At 44.9% G+C, this 21,314-nt stretch overlaps 1 long non-coding RNA gene across 2 annotated transcripts in view; it reads left to right on the forward strand.

Annotated features, from left to right (window-relative positions):
• The window catches only part of LOC139278286 (uncharacterized), a 111,920-nt gene that overhangs the window by 80,280 nt on the left and 10,326 nt on the right, over positions 1–21,314 (forward strand). For both annotated transcript variants that reach the window (XR_011596235.1, XR_011596236.1), the window contains exons 3-4: positions 12,114–12,174; positions 20,629–20,925. This is a non-coding gene — a long non-coding RNA (uncharacterized lncRNA). The remainder of the gene's footprint in view (positions 1–12,113; positions 12,175–20,628; positions 20,926–21,314) is intronic.

Here is a 21,314-nt window from a genome sequence, read left to right on the forward strand (position 1 = left end):
TGGGTCGTGCCTCTGGGACCAAGTGGATCCGCACCTTCACTCCAGAAAAGTTTCCAATGCCTGGCTCAAAGAGGGAAGGAAATTTGTTAAGAACCTGGGTACATGAGGCCTCATCGACATGTGATAGCGCTCGGATGTCATCCCAGTTCCAGCGGATTTTGCCCAGCGAGCTCCTTCCAAGCAGTGTGGGGCCATCGCCTGGGACAATCCAGAGGGGCAGTTCATGCACCGTGCCCTCGTACGTGACCTTGACCATGGCGCTGCCCAGGACAGTGATGAGCTCTTTGGTGTACATTCTCAGTTTTGTGTGGATGGGGCTCAGGGCTGTCTGAGTGCCTTGTTGCACCACAGTCTCACAAACATCTTTTTACTCATGGTGGATTGGCTAGCGCCAGTGTCCAGTTTCATGGCTACGGGTAAGCCGTTCAATTTTACGTTTAGCATTATCGGTGGATATTTCGTCGAAAATGTGTGCACCCAGTGTACTTCAGCCTCTCTCTGAGGCTCGAAATTGCTTTGATCCACCATGGACCGATCTTCCTCTGCCATGTGGTGGTTAGCAGGTTTTGCAGAGCTTGCAACTCATCTGCTGCATTGGTGCTCCATTGTTGCACAGCTCTTACAAACATACCCTTTGAAGCGGCATGAATAGGCTGAATGGAAGCCTCCACAACGCCAACAAGGTGTGAATTGCCTTGCATTCATCCTTTGTTGCAGATTCTGAGTCATCTGGGTCACCTGAGGCCTGCTGGCAGTTGCAGACTTGTGGTTTCTGCCCTGTACGTTTCTGCTCGCAAACACAGTTCCAGTTAATTTATCAACATTGCTAGCACTTGTGTGCTGAGAGATTTGTTTGGTGTTATCACTGGTGGACATAAACACCTGTGCTATCGCAATGACCTTACTGAGGGACGGTGTCTCTACAGTCAAAAGTTTTCGTAGGATGGTCTCGTGGCCAATGCCCAATACAAAAAAGTCTCTGAGCATCTGCTCCAGGTAGCCATCAAACTCACATTGTCCTGCAAGTCGCCCTAGCTCGGCGACGTAGCTCACCACTTCCTGACCTTCAGATCGCTGGCACGTGTAGAACCGATACCTCGCCATCAGCACACTCTCCCTCGGGTTAAGATGCTCCCGAATCAGTGTACACAGCTCCTCATACGACTTATCTGTGGGTTTTACCGGAGCCAGAAGATTCTTCATGAGGCTGTAGGTCAGTGCCCCACAGACTGTGAGGAGGACTGCTCTCCTTTTTGCAGCGCTTCCTTCTCCGTCCAGCTCGTTGGCTACAAAGTACTGGTCTAGCCATTTGACATAGGCTTCCCAATCCTCACCCTCATGAACTTCTCCAGGATGCCCACAGTTTGCTGCATCTTTGCGTTGGATTCGTATACTCGTCGGCAGTTATTGTGTTCCTAACACAGATGAGACTGCACACGGAGGTTAAAGTAACAGTGACCTCAGTCTTTATTAAGACACTCCAGAGTGAGTAACAGGCCTTAGGGGCCGGCTTATATACAGTGCTCCCAAGGGATGCTGGGATCCCTTGGGACTTCAGGGGATGCGCTTCCTGGTGGCGGAACATGGAAGTGCATGCTTTACAGATACACAACAGGTACAGCAAGTAATTAGGAAGTCAATTGGAATGTTAGCCTTTATTACAATGGAGTATAAAAGTAGGAAAGCCTTGCTGCAACTGTGCAGGGTGTTGGTGAGACCACACTTGGAGTACTGCGTACAGTTTTGGTCTCCTTATTTAAGAAGGGATATACTTGCATTGCAGGCAGTTCAAAGAAGGTTCACTGGGTTGATTCCTGAGATGAAGGGCTTGTCTTTTGAAGAAAAGTTGAGCAAGTTGGGCCTATACTCATTGGAGTTTAGAAGAATGAGAGGTGATCATATTGAAGCATACAAAGTTCTGAAGTGGCTTGACAGGGTAGACATTTCCCCTCATGGGGGAATCTCAAACTAGGGGGAATATTTTCAGAATAAAGGGTTGACCATTTAAAATGGAGATGAGGAGGAATTTCTTCTCTCAGAGGGTCGTGAATCTTTGGAATTTTCTACCTCAGTGAACTGTGAAGGCTGGGTCATTGAATATATTTAAGGTGGAGATTGACAGATTTTTGAACAATAAGGGAGTCGAGGGTTATGGGGGGCGGGCAGGAAAATGGAGTTGGGGCCAAGATCAGATCAGCCATGATCTTTGAATGGTGGAGCAGGCTCGAGGGGCTAAATGGCCTACTGCTGCTCCTATTTTTTATGTTCTTATGACCCCGCTGTGAACCCACCGCCATACGCCTTTACCAAATGTCAGGTATATGAGTGCTGAGCAGACCCGACACAAAGCGGCGGGGGAGCTAACTTAAATGATTCATGGCTTGTTTAGTCACTTAACAATGGTTTTAAACTGACCATTTGAATTTGACAGCTCGCCCATGGGTTTCACCCTGTTGCTTGACCATATCTGTGAAGTTGAGATGGGAGGTCAATGGCCATTGAATCAGCTGATGAGTTGACAGCTTCAAATGTCAAGTAAAAGCTCCCACCTTACAGAGATATCTTCTCTCAGCCACAAGCTCTTCCTCACTGCATTTCCACAACAGATTCACCATGCTACAAGTCTTTACACAACTCTCCATCCAGTCTGACCTGATTACCTCTCTCACCATTGACAGATCACTTCTGTCATCTCTATTTCACCTGCCATCTATTCCATCAGCATGGGTGCCCTTTATACCCTTTCACCTTGGACCTCAGAATGCCACCACGATCAGCCCCAACACCAGCAGCATCAACACCAACCTTCTCCGCAATCACCTGATGCTGCACAGGACACAGGGCATCAGTACCCAACCACATTGCTGTCTGGGAGGCCAGGGATGGCCTCAGCATGACTAGATTTACTTCACAATGCTGTACACCATGGCTGCTACATGATGCGCCAGGTTGGCACCACCCCACACCAACACCATAAATCATCCCTACAATGTCCAAGCCACTCATGACCATTGCGGGTTGTACCGTTATGTCTCACCATTCACTGCAACTCACTAAACCATTTCTAAATGTGCATACAACTCTGTCCAAGAAGGCAAATTATTCAAAATAATGGTTTCAATGTTTGACACCACATTAACAGAAACTTTACATGTTCATTTCATAAAACACTCAAGTTTCACTAATGTCCTTTAGGGAAGGAAATCTGCCGTCTTTACCTGGTCTAGCCTTTATGTGACTCCAGACCCACAGCAATGTGGTTGATTCTGAACTGCCCTCAGAAATAGCCTAGCAAGCCACTCAGTTGTAACAAAACTGCTACAAGAAATAAGAATAAGAATAAAACTGGACGGACAACCCGGCAACGACCTCGGCATCGACTTCGGATACAACAACAGCACACCCAGCCCAGTCGACCCTGCAAAGTCCTCCTCACTAACATCTGGAGACATGCCAAAATTAGGAGAGCTGCCCCACAGACTAGTCAAGCAACAACTTGACACAGTCATACTCACAGAATCATACCTTTCAGCCAATGTCCCAGACTCCTCCATCACCATCCTTGGGTATGTCCTGTCCCATCAGCAGGATAGACTCACCAGGGGTGGAGGCACAGTGGTATACAGTTGGGAGTGCATGGCCCTAGGAGTCCTCAACATTGACTCTGGACCCTATGAAGTCTCATGGCTTCAGGTCAAGCATGGGCAAGGGAACCTACTGATTACCACCAACCGCCTTCCATCAGCTGATGAATCAGTACTTCTCCATGTTGAACACCACTTGGAAGAAGCACTGAGGGTAGCAAGGGCACAGAATGTACTCTGGGTGGGGGAATTCAATGTCCTTCACCAAGAGTGGCTCGGTAGCACCACTTCTGACCAAGCTGGCCATGTCCTGAAGGACTTCGCTGCCAGTCTGGGCCTGCGGCAGTTGGTGAGCGAACTGACACGTGGGAAAAACCTACTTAACCTCGTCCTCACCAATCTACCTGTCGCAGATGCATCTGTCCATGACAGCATTGGTAGCAGTGATCACCGCACTGTCCTTGTGCAGACGAAGACATCTTCCATCGTGTTGTGTGGCACTACCACCGTGCTAAATGGGATAGGCTCAGAACAGATCTAACAGCTCAAAACTTGGCATCTATGAGGCACTGTGGGCCATCAGCAGCAGCAGAATTTTATTTCACCACAATCTGTAACCTCATGGCCCAACATATTGCTCACTCTACCATTACCATCAAGCCAGAGGACCAACCCTAGTTCAATGAGGAGTGCAGAAGAGCAGGCCAGAAGCAGCACCAGGTATACCTAAAAATGAGGTGCCAACCTGGGGAAGCTGCAATAATGGACTACATGCTAAACAGCAGAATCAGCATGCTATAAACAGAGCTAAGCAATCCCACAATCAACGGATCAAATCAAAGCTCTGCAATCCCGCCACATCCAGTCGTGAATGTTGGTGGACAATTAAACAACTAACAGGAGGAGGAGGCTCCATGAATATCCCCATCCTCAATGATGGAGGAGCCCAGCATGCAAATACAAAAGACAAGGCTGAAGCGTTTGCAACCATCTTCAGCCAGAAATGCCGAGTGTATGATTCATATCGGCCTCCTCCTGACGTCCCCACCATCACAGAATCCAGTCTTCAGCCAATTTGATTCACTCCAGGTGATATCAAGAAATGGATGAGCGCACTGGATACAGAAAAGGCTATGGGACCTGACAACATCCCGCTGTCATGCTGAAGATTTATGCTCCAGAACTCGTCGTGCCTCTAGCCAAGCTGTTCCAGTACAGCTACAACTGGCATCTACCCATCAATGTGAAAAACTGCTCAGCTATTTCCTGTCCATAAAAGGCAGGACAAATCCAATCTGGCCAATTGCTGCCCCATCAGTCTACTCTCAATCATCAGCAAAGTGATGGAAGGTGTCGTCGACAGCGCTGTCAAGCGGCACTTACTTTCCAATAACCTGCTCACCGATACTTAGTTTGGATTCCACCAGGACCACTCGGCTCCAAACCTCATTACAGCCCGAGTCCAAAAATGGACAAAAGAGCTGAATTCTAAAGGTGAGGTGAGAGTGACTGCCCTTGACATCAAGATATCATTTGACCAAGTGTGGTATCAAGGAGCCCTAGTAAAATTGAAGTCAATGGGAATCAGGGGGAAAACTCGATGTCATGTATTCAACCAGCATTGTAACCCATGTATAAACTGACCCTTGGCATTGACATGCTGCAACACACACCCGACACCATAGGACGATGCATCGCACGTTAACACAAGTTTCTTACATGGGTCATATAGCGTTAACAGATTGTTGGAACATAACAAATTGCGTGCTCTATTAAAAGCCCTTTCCTGGCTGTCCCCCCAGACCCATTTGCGACCTTTGCGTAGGAGCACATGTAGCAGCTCTAGCAGCGTGCTCAATTTGGGAAGAAAGTTACCAAAATAGTTCAGGAGCCCCAGGAACGAATGCAGCTCCGTCGTGTTATGGGGTCTGGGTGCTCTCTGGATCGCTTCCATCTTGGATGCAGTAGGGCTGATCCCGTCTGCTGCTACCCTCATCCCCAGGAATTCTACCTCTGGAGCTAGGAAGACGCACTTCGCCTTTTTCAGTCGCAGACCTACCCGGTCCAGTCTGCGTAGCACCTCCTCCAGGTTGTGGAGGTGTTCTTCAGTATCGTAACCCGTAATGAGGATGTTGTCCTGAAAAACCACCATCCCTGGAATCGACTTGAGGAGGCTTTCCATATTTCGTTGGAAGATCGCGGCGGCCGAGCAAATCTCGAACGGACATCTGTTGTACTCAAACAACCCCTTTTGTGTCGTGATGGTGGTCAGCTTCTTTGACTCACTCGCCAGCTCCTGGGTCATGTAAGCTGAGGTCAGGTCCAATTTTGAAAAAAGTTTGTCACCGGATAGCGTCGCAAAGAGGTCCTCCGCTCTCGGTAGCGGGTACTGGTCTTGGAGTGACACCCGATTGATGGTGGCCTTGTAATCGCCACATATCCTGACCGACCCATCCGCCTTGAGCACCGGCACAATCGGGCTCGCCCAGTCACTGAATTCGACTGGCGAGATGACGCCTTCCCTCAACAGGCGGTCCAATTCGCCTTCTATCTTTTCCCGCAACACGTACGGCACCACTCTGGCCTTGTGGTGTACTGGTCTGGCGTCCGGGTTTATGTGAATCACTACCTTGGCCCCCATGAAAGTGCCAATGCCGGGTTGAAATAATGAGTCAAATTTGTCCAGGACCTGTGAGCATGATACTCGCTCCATAGAGGAAATTGCATTGACATCGCCCCATTTCCAGTTCATGACAGCAAGCCAACTCCTCCCCAGTAGTGCGGGACCATCCCCTGGGACAATCCAGAGTGGCAACCTGTTCTCCGAATCTTTATGGGTCACGACTATCGTGGCGCTGCCTAGCACTGGAATGATCTGCTTTGTGTAAGTCCGTAGCTGTGCGTCAATCGGCGATAATTTTGGCCTCCTGGCCTTGGATGCCCACAACTTTTCGAACTGTTTGATACCCATCAGAGACTGGCTGGCACCCGTGTCTAACTCCATTGATACTGGGATGCCATTGAGGAGCACTTTCATCATTATCGGTGGCGTCCTGGTGTATGAACTGTATACGTGCTCCACATGAACTCGCTGAACTTCAGCTTCCAGCGATTTCCCCCCGTGTCCATTTCTGCAATTTCTGCAGGTATTTTGCTCATCTCTGCAAACTCCGGCTGAATGTATGCCTCCACGCCTCCAGCATGAGTTGCGGTTTGAAACAAAAGGTCCCTTGCCAGTCGATCGTCCCTGACTGCCCCTGTTATTGTCCTTGAGTGCACCATTAACAGGTGTTGATGGCCCCATTGTCCCTTGCAATGGCGTGAATCGCTGTTCAGCTTGCCATTGTCTCTGTCGAACTCCCCCTCTGGGTTCGACTACATGTTGGGGCATGCCTGATTGCCCTTGTCTGCCTGGAGAACTGTGTGCTGCTTTAACAATGTTGAATCTATGTCCCAACCATTCCTTAACACAGTACCTCTCGTCTGTTCTGCTAGTGGCCATGCTCGCGTGGTTTAAATCCCAGTTTCTTATCGCCATTGATACGTCCTTACTACACAGTATAAATGCACACGAGGCCCATGCTTGAGAGGTCAGTCTGTGACCTGTCCTTTATTCGTTAGCACTCAAGTGATGAAGGTGGGTGGAGCTTCCCCTTTTAGACCTGAAGGTCCAGGTTAGGAGTGTCTCCCACCTAGTGGTCAGTGTTCTCACAGTGTACAACTTAGGTCAGTTTATACATGGGTTACAATGCTGGTTGAATACATGACACTCTCCACTGGTTGCAGTCATACCTTGCACAAAGGAAGATTGTTGTGGTTGTTCGAGGTCAATTATCGCAGCCCCAGGACATCGCTGCAGGAGTTCCTCAGGGTAATGTCCTAGGTCCAACCATCTTCAGCTGCTTCATCAATAACCTTCCATCCATCATAAGGTCAGAAGTGGGGATGTTCGCTGATAACTGCACAGTGTTCAGTTCCATGCGCAACTCCTCAGATAATGAAGCAGTCCGTGCCTGCATGCAGCAGGACCTGGATGACATTCAGGCTTGGGCTGATAAATGGCAAGTAACATTCATGCCACACAAGTGCCAGGCAATGACTATCTCCAACAAGCGAGAGCCCAACCACCCCCCACCATCAACATCCTGGGGTTCACCATTGAACAGAAACCTAACTGGACCAGCCACATTATTATTGTGGCAACAAGAGTGGTTCAGAGGCTGAGTATTCTGCGGCGAGTGTCTCACCTCCTGACTCCCCAAAGCCTTTCTACTTTCTACAAGACACAAGTCAGGAGTGTGATGGAATACTCTGCACTTGATTGGCACCCCATCCACCACCTTCAACATTCACTCCCTCCACCACTGGCACATCGTGAATGCAGTGTGTACTATCTATAAGTTGCATTGCAACACCTCGTCAAGGCTTCTTCGACAGCATCTCCGAAACCCACGATCTCTATCACCTAGAAAGACAAGGGCAGCAGGCGCATGGGAGCACCATCACCTGCAAGTTCCCTTCCAAGTTACACACTCTCCAAGTTACACACCATCCTGACTTGGAAATATATTCATTATTGCTGGGTCAACATCCTGGAACTCCCTCCCTAACAGCACTGTGGAAGTACTTTCACTACAAAGACTGCAGCGGCACAAGAAGGCAACTCACCACCACCTTGTCAGGGGCAATTTGGGGTGGGCAATAAATGCTGGCTTTGTCAGCAATGCCCACATCCCGGAACAAATAAAAAAATAATGTGCCTATCCTTGTGTGTTGTTAGTTGGTTTGATTGTACCAGGATGAAGGTGAGTGTGAGGGGTGGCTAGTGAGATAGGGATGTGATCATATATATAGAGAGGGATAGGTGGAGGTCCAAGGTAAGTTGGTGTGAGTAAGAATGTGCAGGAATAGGGTAGGGAGGGCAGAGTGATGGGGATGTAATGAGAAGCATAGCAGGATGTAGTTGAGTGTGGCTTGTACTAACATTTCATGATTTAGTGAGATTATTGAAATGTTTGCACCACTCCAGCCAGGTCCTCCTGACCACATCCTTGCTTGTGCCCTCCTCTGCAATGTGCAAGCAGGCAGTGTTGATCTCCTGGGGAGGTCTGTTCCACCCATTAGAAGGGAAGAGGACCTCCCTGCGTGCTGTGAGTCCCTCCATAAACATGTGGAAGGAGTCATGGGAGAGTCTGGGTGCAGCCCTGTGCCTTTGTGCAGCGCTTGTCAGTGTTTGCAGCACCTCAATGCTGCCAAACACTGACAGCACAAATGTGAAAATAAATTTAAACGTGGTCCCTTTAAGGAAACCGGCTAATAACGTTCCATCAAATGACGTCACCAGCCCCGCTTCCTCTAATTGGCCAGGAAACGCGCAGGGCAGGCTTAACAAGCCCAATCAAGGGAAATTCATTGTGGACAGCAGGCTGGCGCCAGCAGCAAGGTAGGGACCCGTCGCGGACCCGCCAAGGTCAACAAAATCTCAGCCATAAAATGGAGGATAGGGAGAGTGATAATAAACAAAAGTAATAAAATGGAACAAGAGAAAAAGTAAAAATAACTGAATAAGATGAATATATAATAGAAATAAACTGGGATTCAGCAAAAGTAAAAGGAAAAAGAAGTAAAAATAAAGCAAAATATTTAAAATATTAAAGACCAGCTTCAGGAAAACAAACAGCCATTTTGTCAGACCTCAGTATGAGGTAGGAGCACAGGTTCACAACATGAAGCGTCCCATAACTAGGTGGTAATATATGCATACTGCCTAGGACAAACTGTTCTCTTGACCATGGAATTAAGTAACCTGCATATGGCTATCAGGGTTGTTCTCATCTTTGTAAATGTACAAGAAAAAATACAATAAACTCAACTCTTTTGAAGTGTTATACTATTTGAAGTGTAGTGTCCTGCCATTTAGAATAAATCATCCACAGAATCTTTCTGAAGAGGCCTCGCAAATGCCGGTTTTCGGGGCGCAATGCACATGCGCCGAGAACCAGCTTTTCTGACAGATTGCACGCGTCCACAGGAGAAGTATTCACGGGTAGAGATTTGGTCAATTTTTCCAACTCTTGCCCAGCGAATGTCCATCAAACTCTTACGCCCTGGTAAAAGCAGGCATATAGCTTACTTTTACCAGTATAAGAATTTTAAAACATAGAAAAATTAAATTTAATCATTCATTTTTATATTAAAAACCCTGTCCATTAAGGTAATTTTATTTTAACCCTCTTAAAACATATTTAAAAAAAAATCAAAAAAATAATTTGTTTTCTAAAACATTTAATTATACACAATTTCAATTAATTTTAAATATTTGATGTGTTTTTTTAATTTATTGTGTTGTGTTTCTTGTTTTATGCGGATTATTCTTTTGCTAGTAATGGAAGCTAGTACAAATGGAGTTCCTATTATTATCAATGAGAATACTACATTGTGATTGGTGGTCCAGTCCCACGCGATCCCAGGATATGAATATGTACCTGGAGGACATGTTCCCATATGCTGCACAGCGAATGGAGGTCTCTGACTGGAATCCTACGTTCCTCCTGGACCACCACGTATCTTCGTAATTTTTTTTCGGGTCAGAGGCGTTAGTCTGAAGGAAGCCTCCGACCGCAATTTCCCCCCATTGAATTAATGGATAGATAACTGGATGTATGTGAATTGATGGTCTCTAATAATAGTATATCTGTGGGTCATGCTATGATATTGATGAGTATCTTGAAACAAGATGAAACCAATAGCTGCAAAAAAAATCTTCACCATACCTTATGCTAAGACAAAATTTCCACAACCGGAAAGACCTAAGTAATTTATTACTGAAAATAAGTGACCTTTGCAACTTTTAAAAATATGTTTTTGTGGTCCTCTGGTACTGACAATAATGAGTGCCATGATTGACATGAAAAACACGCCTGATCATGCTGTTTTTCTCTTCCTCTAATTTTCTTTCTCCTTTATTCCTTCTTTCTTGCAGCCGTGTTTATGTTAAGTTCAGTTCCACAGGCAGAATTGGGCCACCAGTGTGTAACACAAAAGGCTTTTTCTGTGAACTTGACCACTGACCAGTTGGGCCGATCAACTATCACGGCCAAGTCGAATCCTTTCTCAATCAACACCCACATGTGTATACTTGTAACAGTGATCACTGAGCGGCTAGCAGGAGTAGGATCCCCGAATAATATTTCCCCTCCATATCTGAGGACATAGACCACTTGCAATGTCTCCCAGCTGAGAAGGGCTAACTCAGCAAATTCAGTATCAATCTAAATTCAATGGCTCAGTAGCACAATAAATGGCTCATTTACCCACTCAGCACGCAGGAAGGGTTTTTTTCTTTTTTATTGTCTATCTTGTCATTAGATTCTGTATGGGACATATCGATTGACATTTTCATTGTTATATTTTACTGTAATATCAGTACAAATTTATTGTAACTTATTTCATTTTAATTGTTCAAGACAAGGTATCTTTTAAAGTTGGTTATTTGACACATTAACTGTCAAACGGTTTGAGATTGTAATAAATGATTAATTGGTTACAAAAGGGGTGTGATTAGTTGTTCACTGATTGGCAGTATTTTTCCTGTGGCAGTTGGGAAAGATTGACTCACTTGAATAAAGACTTAGAGGGAATATGATAGATGTGTTTAAAATTATGAAAGGTTTTCACAAATTGGCAACAGCTAGGTTCAGGGACTTCAAGTGGTTTTTAATGTTTAGATGAATATTTTCATCTTTTCAGATTGTCCATACTTGTTTGAAAGTTTGGGCAGCTGTTGGGACCTTGATATCCTTTGAATTCTTGAATTGTAAATTGTGAATTCTTGTGTGCACTTGTGAATTCTGAATAACATGCTCCGAGACTTCTATGTCTAGAGCATAATTTATGCCGCACTGCTTATGACTGATTGACATAAAAGGTTTGAATATATAATTTCCAATGGAGCATACACTCGACCGAAAGCCATGTGATAAAGAGCCCCACCTGATCTCTAGTACACTGATCTCTTGTGATTTTCTATAATCAACCTCATAAGCATGTAACATAGGTGCTTTCCCGCTGTTGAAAACACCAGTGATTGGTAGGGAGCTCATTGGTGGATGGGAAATCTGGTGCTGCTGCAAGATTTAAAGGCCTGCAGCAGGTTAAAGGAGCTGGGATTGGGTTTTGCTGATTTTCAAGCCTGCAGACTTTGTTGGTGAAAGGCAGAAGCCCAGAAAGTAGTCTGTTCTCAGTTGAGGCCATTGAAATTCGCTTGGCAGAATTGAGACAGAGGAGGGAAACCTCCTTTGGTAATGAGCACTGCAGAACTCCAAGAAGAGCAGCACAGGGTGACTAAGAGGAGTTGGTGACGAGCGTGAATGACACAGCCACCATATGACACATTTGGAAGGAATGTTAGAAAACAATGTATGACCTTACCAGACCAGCCAAGGTAGAAAAATATACGATTACCTTCTATTAATAAATATACTAAGAAAAGAAAGACTTGCAGTCATATAGCACCTTTTATGATTTCAGGATGTCCCAAGGGATTTTACAGCCAAGGAAGCACTTTTTAAAGTGTAAGCGATGTTGCAAGGTAGGAATTGCGAATGCCAATTTGCACACAGCAAGATCCTACCAATGTGATAAATTACCATGTAATCTGTTTTAGTAATGTTGGTTGAGGGTTAAATATTGGCTAGGCCACTGGGGAGAACTTTCCTGCTCTTCTTCGAATAGCACCATAGGAACTTTTACCTTCACCTGAGAGGGCAGAGTGAGCCTTGGTTTAATGTCTCATCCAAAAGCTGGTACCTCCGACAGTACAGCAGTCCCTCAGTATGGCACTGAAATGTCAGCCTGGAGTATGTGCTCAAATCTCTGGAGTGCGGCTTAGACACACAAAAATTTAACTCGGAGGCGAGAGTGCTATCAACTGAGCCAAAATTTAGCATGTATGGCACTTATTATCTCCCTTCAGACTATTTTAAAGTATGTTCACTGCTTACTGTGCATACCCATTATGCAGCAGGCCACTTGCTCTTCATTCAAAAATATTCTTTCACATATCTTTACTTTCAAAATGTACAGTGCAAAATAATTCACCTATCTAATGCGGCTGTAGGATCCATGCACATGTACATATCATCATATCCACTATTTTCTGCATGCTGACACTTGTGTATCACTACATGTCACTTAAAGCATTCCCATCATGTGACTGTGGAGCTCTTAATCAGACCCTGGAGCACACCATTGAGCACTGCCCTCAGAGGAAATTTGCAGGCAGCTGACAAGATATCCACGCTGTTACACCGGAAGCTTTTGATCTGGATACTCAACTTACATATTGACATTTGATTTGCTTTGCTACTACCATACAATAGTAGAACACTACATGTCATAAAGATTATGATGTTCAGGTATAATACTGCTTCATTTGCCTGCCATATAAAATTAGTGGTGAGTGTTGCTAGGGACTGAGCTACTTAGAGGTCAACTTACAGAAATTAAGATTGGTGAAGCATTCTGAGGACATTTCTTAAAATTTTAGAAAACCAATAGCCCAAAACTCAAGAAAATATCAAACTAATTTTCCTCCTTCTATATTTACTAATATTTCTGTAAAATGTCTTATTGTTGACACAGAGCTCGGGGCCGAAAGTGCCCACCACCCGAAACAAGGCGCAAATACCGTTTTTGATGTGTTCTGGCCACCCCAATAAATAGGGCGGCCTAACCATCGAAATTCAGCACTTCGGGGATTTTTTTTGAGCGGGGCGGAAGTGGCCTCATCAAGGGGGAGGAAGTGGGGGCAGGGCGGAGTGACTGTCACTAGCGGTGCGGAAGTGAAGGCGGGATGGAGAAGCCGAGGCTTTCAGTCGTCAGTGATGCGCTGATTACATCATCGCACTGGCGTGTCACAAAGTCTCTCCTCTTCAATCAAAGGGGAGGGCCGCGTCGAGTTCTGCAGCCACTTTAGTGGCAAACACTGGGTCACCAGGGAGGGTTTCGGCCAGACCAGTGACCTGGCACCCAAGAGGGGATGCCGGGCTGCCTGTTGGCGGCCCGGCCGAACCCGCGGGCATAATTATTGGCCCGACCTGGCAGTCGGCTGACAAAAAAAAATAACATGGAGTCTACGGCAGCGCCACCTCCCCTTTAAGGGCGGCCATGCTGCCAGCCACAGAGAGTGTACTGACAGCAAAAGCTGTTGGGGGCACTGACCGGTGGCGGAGCAGCTCCCATGGCCAATTCCAGGAAAAGGGCAATTTCGGGAAAGGGTCCCCGCCAGTCGGTAAGGGGTCGGCGAATGCATGCCATGGCAGAAAAACGGGCAGCACGGTCCCGGACACTGCTCCAAACCCAAGGAAGGGAAATTTTCAAAATGGTCACCGCTCTGCCATTCCATGGAGACCACTTTCAGGTGGCCAGAGGCCTCATCGGAAGGGGAAGATTTCGGCCCCCTCCTGTTTATATACTTTTTACAAAGATATCCCTTCTCTAATTGAATGACAGTAGAGGTGTTCCTACATTTCTTTATTCAAGTTTCCCTATCTCTGTTCTTTTTTTCTTACTGATATTGCCACATTTTTCGATTTGTACAGTAGATATTTTCTTAAGTTCAACATTACCAGCCACTCCTGTGAGTGTACCTCCCTCCTGTAAGTTACTGGAGTTTTTGCCCAATATGTGGGTGAACAATAATAAGGGCCATGGACCGTAACAGAGAGCCTTTACTCTGTACACCAGCTACTGGAATATGTTATGTGCTGCCATGTCATTCTCCTCTCTACAGAAGACAGACTATATATACTACCAAACTGAATACTCATGCGTTTGAATCAACAAATGATATAATTTACATAAGACCAATGAATGAACAATATAACACACTGAAATATATAATTCTTTATGCATAAATAAACAAAGGTGCCAATCACTTTCTCTCTAAACAGAAGAGGTAATTTTAACCAATGGGAAATTGACAGGATCAGATCAGCCACCTGTTTAGAGATCACCTGATTTTATTTTGTATTGATGTCAATTGAAAGTGAAATGGGGCGGGTTAGGTTGAAATGACCCCTATTGACTTTAAATGAATGTTTACTTACTGTACCTGAATCTAGCCTAAATCGGGCCCTGTTGGCTGTAATAATGTATGAAAGCAAATGTCCACAGACATTTGTCCACAGACTGGCTCCCAACATCATTCAGTAAAAGGAGGTCTCTTACCCACAGCTGTTCATCAAAGAGGACTCCTACCAATCAGTGACCCTGTCCACTTCTCAAAGATTTCAGAAACAACTGTCAATCAAAGTGAGGGGAACAAGCTGACTTTAAATTAAATAAAAATTGGCAGAACTGTAAAACGTGCTGCTGATTCGCTATAGCCCGTTTTACACTGTCGTACAAAGTCAAAGTTACCCCCAGTAGGTTTTACACTGGCTCGTGATCAACGGCAAATCACTTCGGTGTCACATTCCTGTGAATGTGTGACTTATGCATGAAATATTACGGAGCTCATTTTATTTTATTTTCTACACCAGCTTTTAGTTTGATTTAAATGTAATATTATGAAAATATTTAAATTTAGTCTGTTTCAGTTGACTTCAATGGGCTCTAAAAATTTCAAAGAAAATAATTGAGCTATATTTCCCTCCCCCAAGCAGTGCTACTGCTGGTCCCATCACAAAAATATCATTTGAGTTTGTGTTAGTTGCAAAACCGGTAATTTGTCTCCTTGCAGCGCATTAGCTGGTATTTTTAACATTATTAAATTAGAAGTTTTGTTCTACTCCTGCTGTTATTTTGAGGTGGGCACTAATGAGAGCTGGCACAGCAGTGAAAACCTGCTTTGACTTCCATCATGAGCATAGCGCACATCTCGCTACCTGTTCAGATGCTACGGAGCTTGAGTCACAGAAGTGCATAGCACACAAATGTTGTTGAAAATGTTCCATTACATTATTGATTTTTAAAGGATTTATCTTTCCTAACATTTTTACAGTTTCTTATTACCATTCCTGCTTTATTCAATGTAAGCATTTAAAAAAGTGCACTTTCCTGTTTGTATAATCAGCAGAGCAGCTCTCAGTTGAAGGTTACATGACAAAAGGGAAGGCTAAATTGGGGGGTGGGGGAGGGTCTTTGCAAATATTTGACACTAGTTTCCTCATCAAGACAAATAAGTGGGGTACCATGGTCACAATTACTGGTGCAAACACTTTGTGCCAATCACAGGTATCAAAATTTAACCCTTAGTTCCATGTATTAAGAACTATCCTAGCTGGTTGTATATACTTTGCTGACCTCAGCTGGAATACTTGCTGAACTGCAAACTCCGCAGCAGACAAAGGCCCTGTTCATATTACAACAAGATTACTTTGGCAGAAACCCAGGAAAAGAAAAGCTTCCATATTCAAGCAGTAATCACAACAAACGAGCATTCATATCAACTTTCTCACATGTTGGGCGAATTGAAAAGCTGATTTTAGTAATTTTATTTTTCCAGGCACTGAAACCTTTACTGTACAATTTAAGTATTTCTTATTTAGGTGTGAACAAGGCTTACGGATATCAACATATTTTGATCTAAAAATTTGAAGATCCTGGGAAAGCTTAATTTGAGTAACTGAAACCCTGTCAGGAACTGATAACACAAAGGCTGAGCGTTTTCTGCAAAGAACTGGAACAGACTCTGGGTGGGGGGTAGGGGGGGGGACGGGGAGAGATGATTGTAAGCTGAGAAAACCACAAACTAAACATAAGTTAAGGAATAAACCACCAGTGACTGCAGAAAATGTGGACTCACTTGAAAGCAATGGCGCAATGACTGCACTGGTTAGTCTGGACAGGCCCAACGAACAGGCCCAAAGACCCTCCCCCACCCCTCCAATGCACATTACAGCAAAATTCTAAAGGGGCAAAGTGTGTTAAAAAGACAAGCCTGAAGGCTCTGTGCCTCAGTGCGAGGAGTATTCGGAATAAGGTGGACGAATTAACTGTGCAGACAGCAGTTAATGGATATGAAGTAATTGGCATCACAGAGACATGGCTCCAGGGTGATCAAGGCTGGGAACTCAACATCTAGGAGTATTCAACATTTAGGAAGGATAGGCAGAGAGGAAAAGGAGGCAAGGTGGCATTGCTGGTTAAAGAGGAAATTAATTCAATAGTAAGGAGGGACATTAGCCTGGATGATGTGGAATCGGTGTGGGTGGAGCTGCGGAATACCAAAGGGCAGAAAACGCTAGTGGGAGTTGTGTACAGACTGCCAAACAGTAGTAGTGAGGTTGGGGACAGCATCAAACAAGAAATAATGGATTTGTGCAACAAAGGTACAGCAGTTATCATGGGCGACTTTAATCTACATATTGATTGGGCTAACCAAACTGGTAGCAATGCGGTCGAGGAAGATTTCCTGGAGTATATTAAGGATGGTTTTCTAGACCAATATGTCAAGGAATCAACTGGAGAGCTGGCCATCCTAGACTGGATGATGTGTAATGAGAAGGGACTAATTAGCAATCTTGTTGTGCGAGGCATCTTGGGGAAGAGTGACCATAATATGGTAGAATTCTTTATTAAGATGGAGAGTGACACAGTTAATTCGGAAACTAGGGTCCTGAACTTAAGGAAAGGTAACTTCGATGGTATGAGGGGTGAATTGGCTAGAATAGACTGGCAAAGGATACTTAAAGGATTGAGGGTGGATAAGCAATGGCAAACATTTAAAGATCACATGGATGAACTTCAGCAATTGTACATCCCTGTCTGGAGTAAAAATAAAACGGGGAAAGTGGCTCAACCGTGGCTAACAAGGGAAATTAAGGATGGTGTTAAAACCAAGGAAGAGGCATATAAATTGGCTAGAAAAAGCAACGAACCTGAGGACTGGGAGAAATTTAGAATTCAACAGAGGAAGACTAAGGGTTTAATTAGGAGGGGGAAAATAGAGTATGAGAGGAAGCTTGCAGGGAACAGAAAAACTGACTGCAAAAGCTTCTATAAATATGTGAAGAGAAAAAGATTAGTGAAGACAAACGTAGGTCTCTTGCAGTCAGATTCAGGTGAATTTATAATGGGGAACAAAGAAATGGCAGACCAATTGAACAAATACTTTGGTTCTGTCTTCACGAAGGAAGACGCAAATAATCTTCCGAATGTACTAGGGGACAGTGGGTCTAGTGAGAAGAAGGAACTGAAGGATATCCTTATTAGGCGGGAAATTGTGTTTGAGAAATTGATGGGATTGAAGGCCGATTAATCCCCGGGGCCTGATAGTCTGCATCCCAGAGTACTTAAGGAAGTGGCCCTAGAAATAGTGGATGCATTGGTGATCATTTTCCAACAGTATCGACTCTGGATCAGTTCCTATGGACTGGAGGGTAGCTCATGTAACATCACTTTTTTAAAAAAGGAGGGAGAGAGAAAATGGGTAATTATAGACTGGTTAGCCTGACATCAGTAGTGGGGAAAATGTTGGAATCAATCATTAAGGATGAAGTAGCAGCGCATTTGGAAAGCAGTGACAGGATTGGTCCAAGTCAGCATGGATTTAAAAAAAAAAATCATGCTTGACGAATCTTCTGGAATTTTTTGAGGATGTAACTAGCAGAGTGGACAAGGGAGAACCAGTGGATGAGGTGTATTTGGACTTTCAAGAGGCTTTTGACTAGATCCAGCACAAGATATTGGTGTGCAAAATCAAAGCACATGGTATTAGTGGTAATGTACTGACGTGGATAGAAAACTGGTTGGCAGACAGGAAGCAGAGAGTCGGGATAAACGGGTCCTTTTCAGAATGGCAGGCAGTGCCGCAGGGCTCAGTGCTGGGACCCCAGCTCTTTACAATATACATTAACATTTAGATGAAGGAATTGAGTGTAATATCTCCAAGTTTGCAGACGACACTAAACTGGGTGGCGGTGTGAGCTGTGAGGAGGATGCTAAGAGGCTGCAGGGTGACTTGGACAGGTAGGTGAGTGGGCAAATGCATGGCCGATGCAGTATAATGTGGATAAATGTGAGGTTATCCACTTTGGGGGCAAAAACACGAAGGCAGAATATTATCTGAATGGCGGCAGATTAGGAAAAGGAGAGGTGCAATGAGACCTGGGTGTCATGGTTCATCAGTCATTGAAAGTTGGCATGCAGGTACAGCAGGCGGTGAAGAAGGCAAATGGTATGTTGGCCTTCATAGCTAGGGGTTTTGAGTATAGGAGCAGGGAGGTCTTACTGCAGTTGTACAGGGCCTTAGTGAGCCCTCACCTGGAATATTGTGTTCAGTTTTGGTCTCCTAGTCTGAGGAAGGACATTCTTGCTATTGAGGGAGTGCAGTGAAGGTTCACCAGACTGATTCCAGGGATGGCTGGACTGTCATATGAGGAGAGACTGGATCAACTGGGCCTTTATTCACTGGAGTTTCGAAGGATGAGAGGGGATCGCATAGAAACGTGTAAGATTCGGACGAGACTGGACAGGTTAGATGCGGGAAGAATGTTCCCGATGTTGGGGAAGTCCAGAACCAGGGGACATAGTCTTAGGATAAGGGGCAGGCCATTTAGGACTGAGATGAGGAGAAACCTCTTCACTCAGAGAGTTGTTAACCTGTTGAATTCCCTGCCGCAGAGAGTTGTTGATGCCAGTTCATTGGATATATTCAAGAGGGAGTTAGATATGGCCCTTACGGCTAAATGGATCAAGGGGTATGGAGAGAAAGCAGGAAAGGGGTACCGAGGGAATGATCAGCCATGATCTTATTGAATGGCAGTGCAGGTTCAAAGGGCCAAATAGCCTACTCCTGCACCTATTTTCTATGTTTCTATCTCACAGGAACTATCTCTTTGTTCTCTCGTGCTTCTATTTGGAAAGGTATTTTTCCTCGTCCTGTTAAAGAATGGCCTTCCAGCATTTTAATTTTCACCCTCATGTTTTCTTTAATTCTCGCTCTCTGTTTTTTAAAGTTCTGTTCTCCGAAGTATTTTTCAAAGTCCCACTCTCCCTTCTTTTTGAAAGTTCCATTCTGGCTGATTGAGAGACCCCTCATCTTCCCAATGTGGCAGTGCCGATGCTGCAGGAAACCGAGTGAAATAGAACTGTTGTAGAGGCAAAGAAAAGTCAAAATAAAAATATAACTCCTTTACTCGTATCCTTAAATGCATTCAGCCAAAGAATCCTCTCATCTAATGTAGCTGAATGTTTCATATCTGTGTCATCACACCCACCATCGGCCATGGGTTTACTGCATTCACCTCGCTAATTGGAACTTCTGTTTTACTCTATTCTCTGGAGGAGACAGACCACAACAGGGAGAGAACATGCACATTTCCTACATTACAACAGTGATTAAAAATTATGAGGGGCCTAGATAGAGTGGATAGGAAGGACCTATTTCCCCTAGTAGAGAGGTCAATAACCAGGGGGCATAGATTTAAAGTAATTGGTAGAAGGATTGGAGGGGAGTTGAGGAGAACCTTTTTCACCCAGAAGGTGCTGGGGATCTGGAACTCACTGCCTGAAAGGGTGGTAGAGGCAGAAACCCTCATGCATTTAAAAAGTACTTGGATATGCACCTGAAGTGCCGTAACCTACAAGGCTACAGACCAAGAGCTAGAAAGTGAGATTCGGTTGGATAGCTCTTTTTTGGCTGGCACAGATGCAATGGGCTGAATAGCCCAAATTTCTGTGCCGTAAATTTTTATGATTGGCTGTAAAGCACATAGGGATGTCCTGAGGTTGTGAAAGGTGCTTATAAAATGCAAGTATTTCTTTCTTTACTTGATAAACATGCATCCTCCAACCCTATATGAGAAAGAAATCCTGAAAAGGAAGGCTACAGACGGAACTGAAGGTAGACAGCCGCTGTCAGTTCACAATCTGTGATAACCTTCTGTTGCCCTGCCTTCTCATTCAATTTGTTCATTCACTTACTGGCAACAGAGAACATACTGAAATACTTTGCCATGGCACTCCTACTGAAAGCTGTGTGAGAAGGTTGCTCATAAAGATGCCATTGTATGTTGTTTCCCCTTCTCTTTTTCTCTAGGTGTGCCAGAGGAAGCTGAATCAGGCCCTTGTGCAATCGAGCAAGCCAGCATTTGGCAATACAGACAGTCACTCACTCTCTCCCTTCCAAACACCAGTTCAGATACAGCCAGTCCAGGAGATTGAGACAGTGAGCTACAAGTGACTGCAATGGGTGAGACACTTAGCATGAGTGAGCAGGAACAGGTGCTGTGGCCGAGCAGGAGGGAGATTTAAGTCTGTATATGTGAAGCCATGTTTGTGGAGGGCACTGCAATGATGTAGTCAGCACCATTAATGCAGTGGGCTCACTTTCAAGGTAAGAAAAGGCCTATATTAAAGCTTGATGCATGGCTCTTGCAGCTGGCAACAGGTTTTCTTCTACAGCCTCTTCAAGCTGTTCTTGCTTCTCTTGGTGGTCCCCTTGTTGTGCCTGGGGCCTCCATAATGATGCCTGTTGTAGGGTGAAATTATGGAGCAGAGTACAATGATCCTTGAAGCCTTAATTAGGCTGCATTGCTGGATGCTCCCATATCTATTCAGGCACCTGAAGTGATGCTTCAACATGCCAATATTGAGCTCAATGATTACTGTGGTGGATGCGCGTACCTCATTACAACTGATTTAGCTGATATCCTCGGTTATTGAAGGGCTATGGTTCATTACTCCAGAGCATAGCCTTGATTATTCAGGAGACATTCTGAGACT

This window comes from Pristiophorus japonicus, chromosome 13, assembly GCF_044704955.1.
Source record: "Pristiophorus japonicus isolate sPriJap1 chromosome 13, sPriJap1.hap1, whole genome shotgun sequence".
NCBI classification, from domain to species: Eukaryota; Metazoa; Chordata; class Chondrichthyes; family Pristiophoridae; genus Pristiophorus; species Pristiophorus japonicus.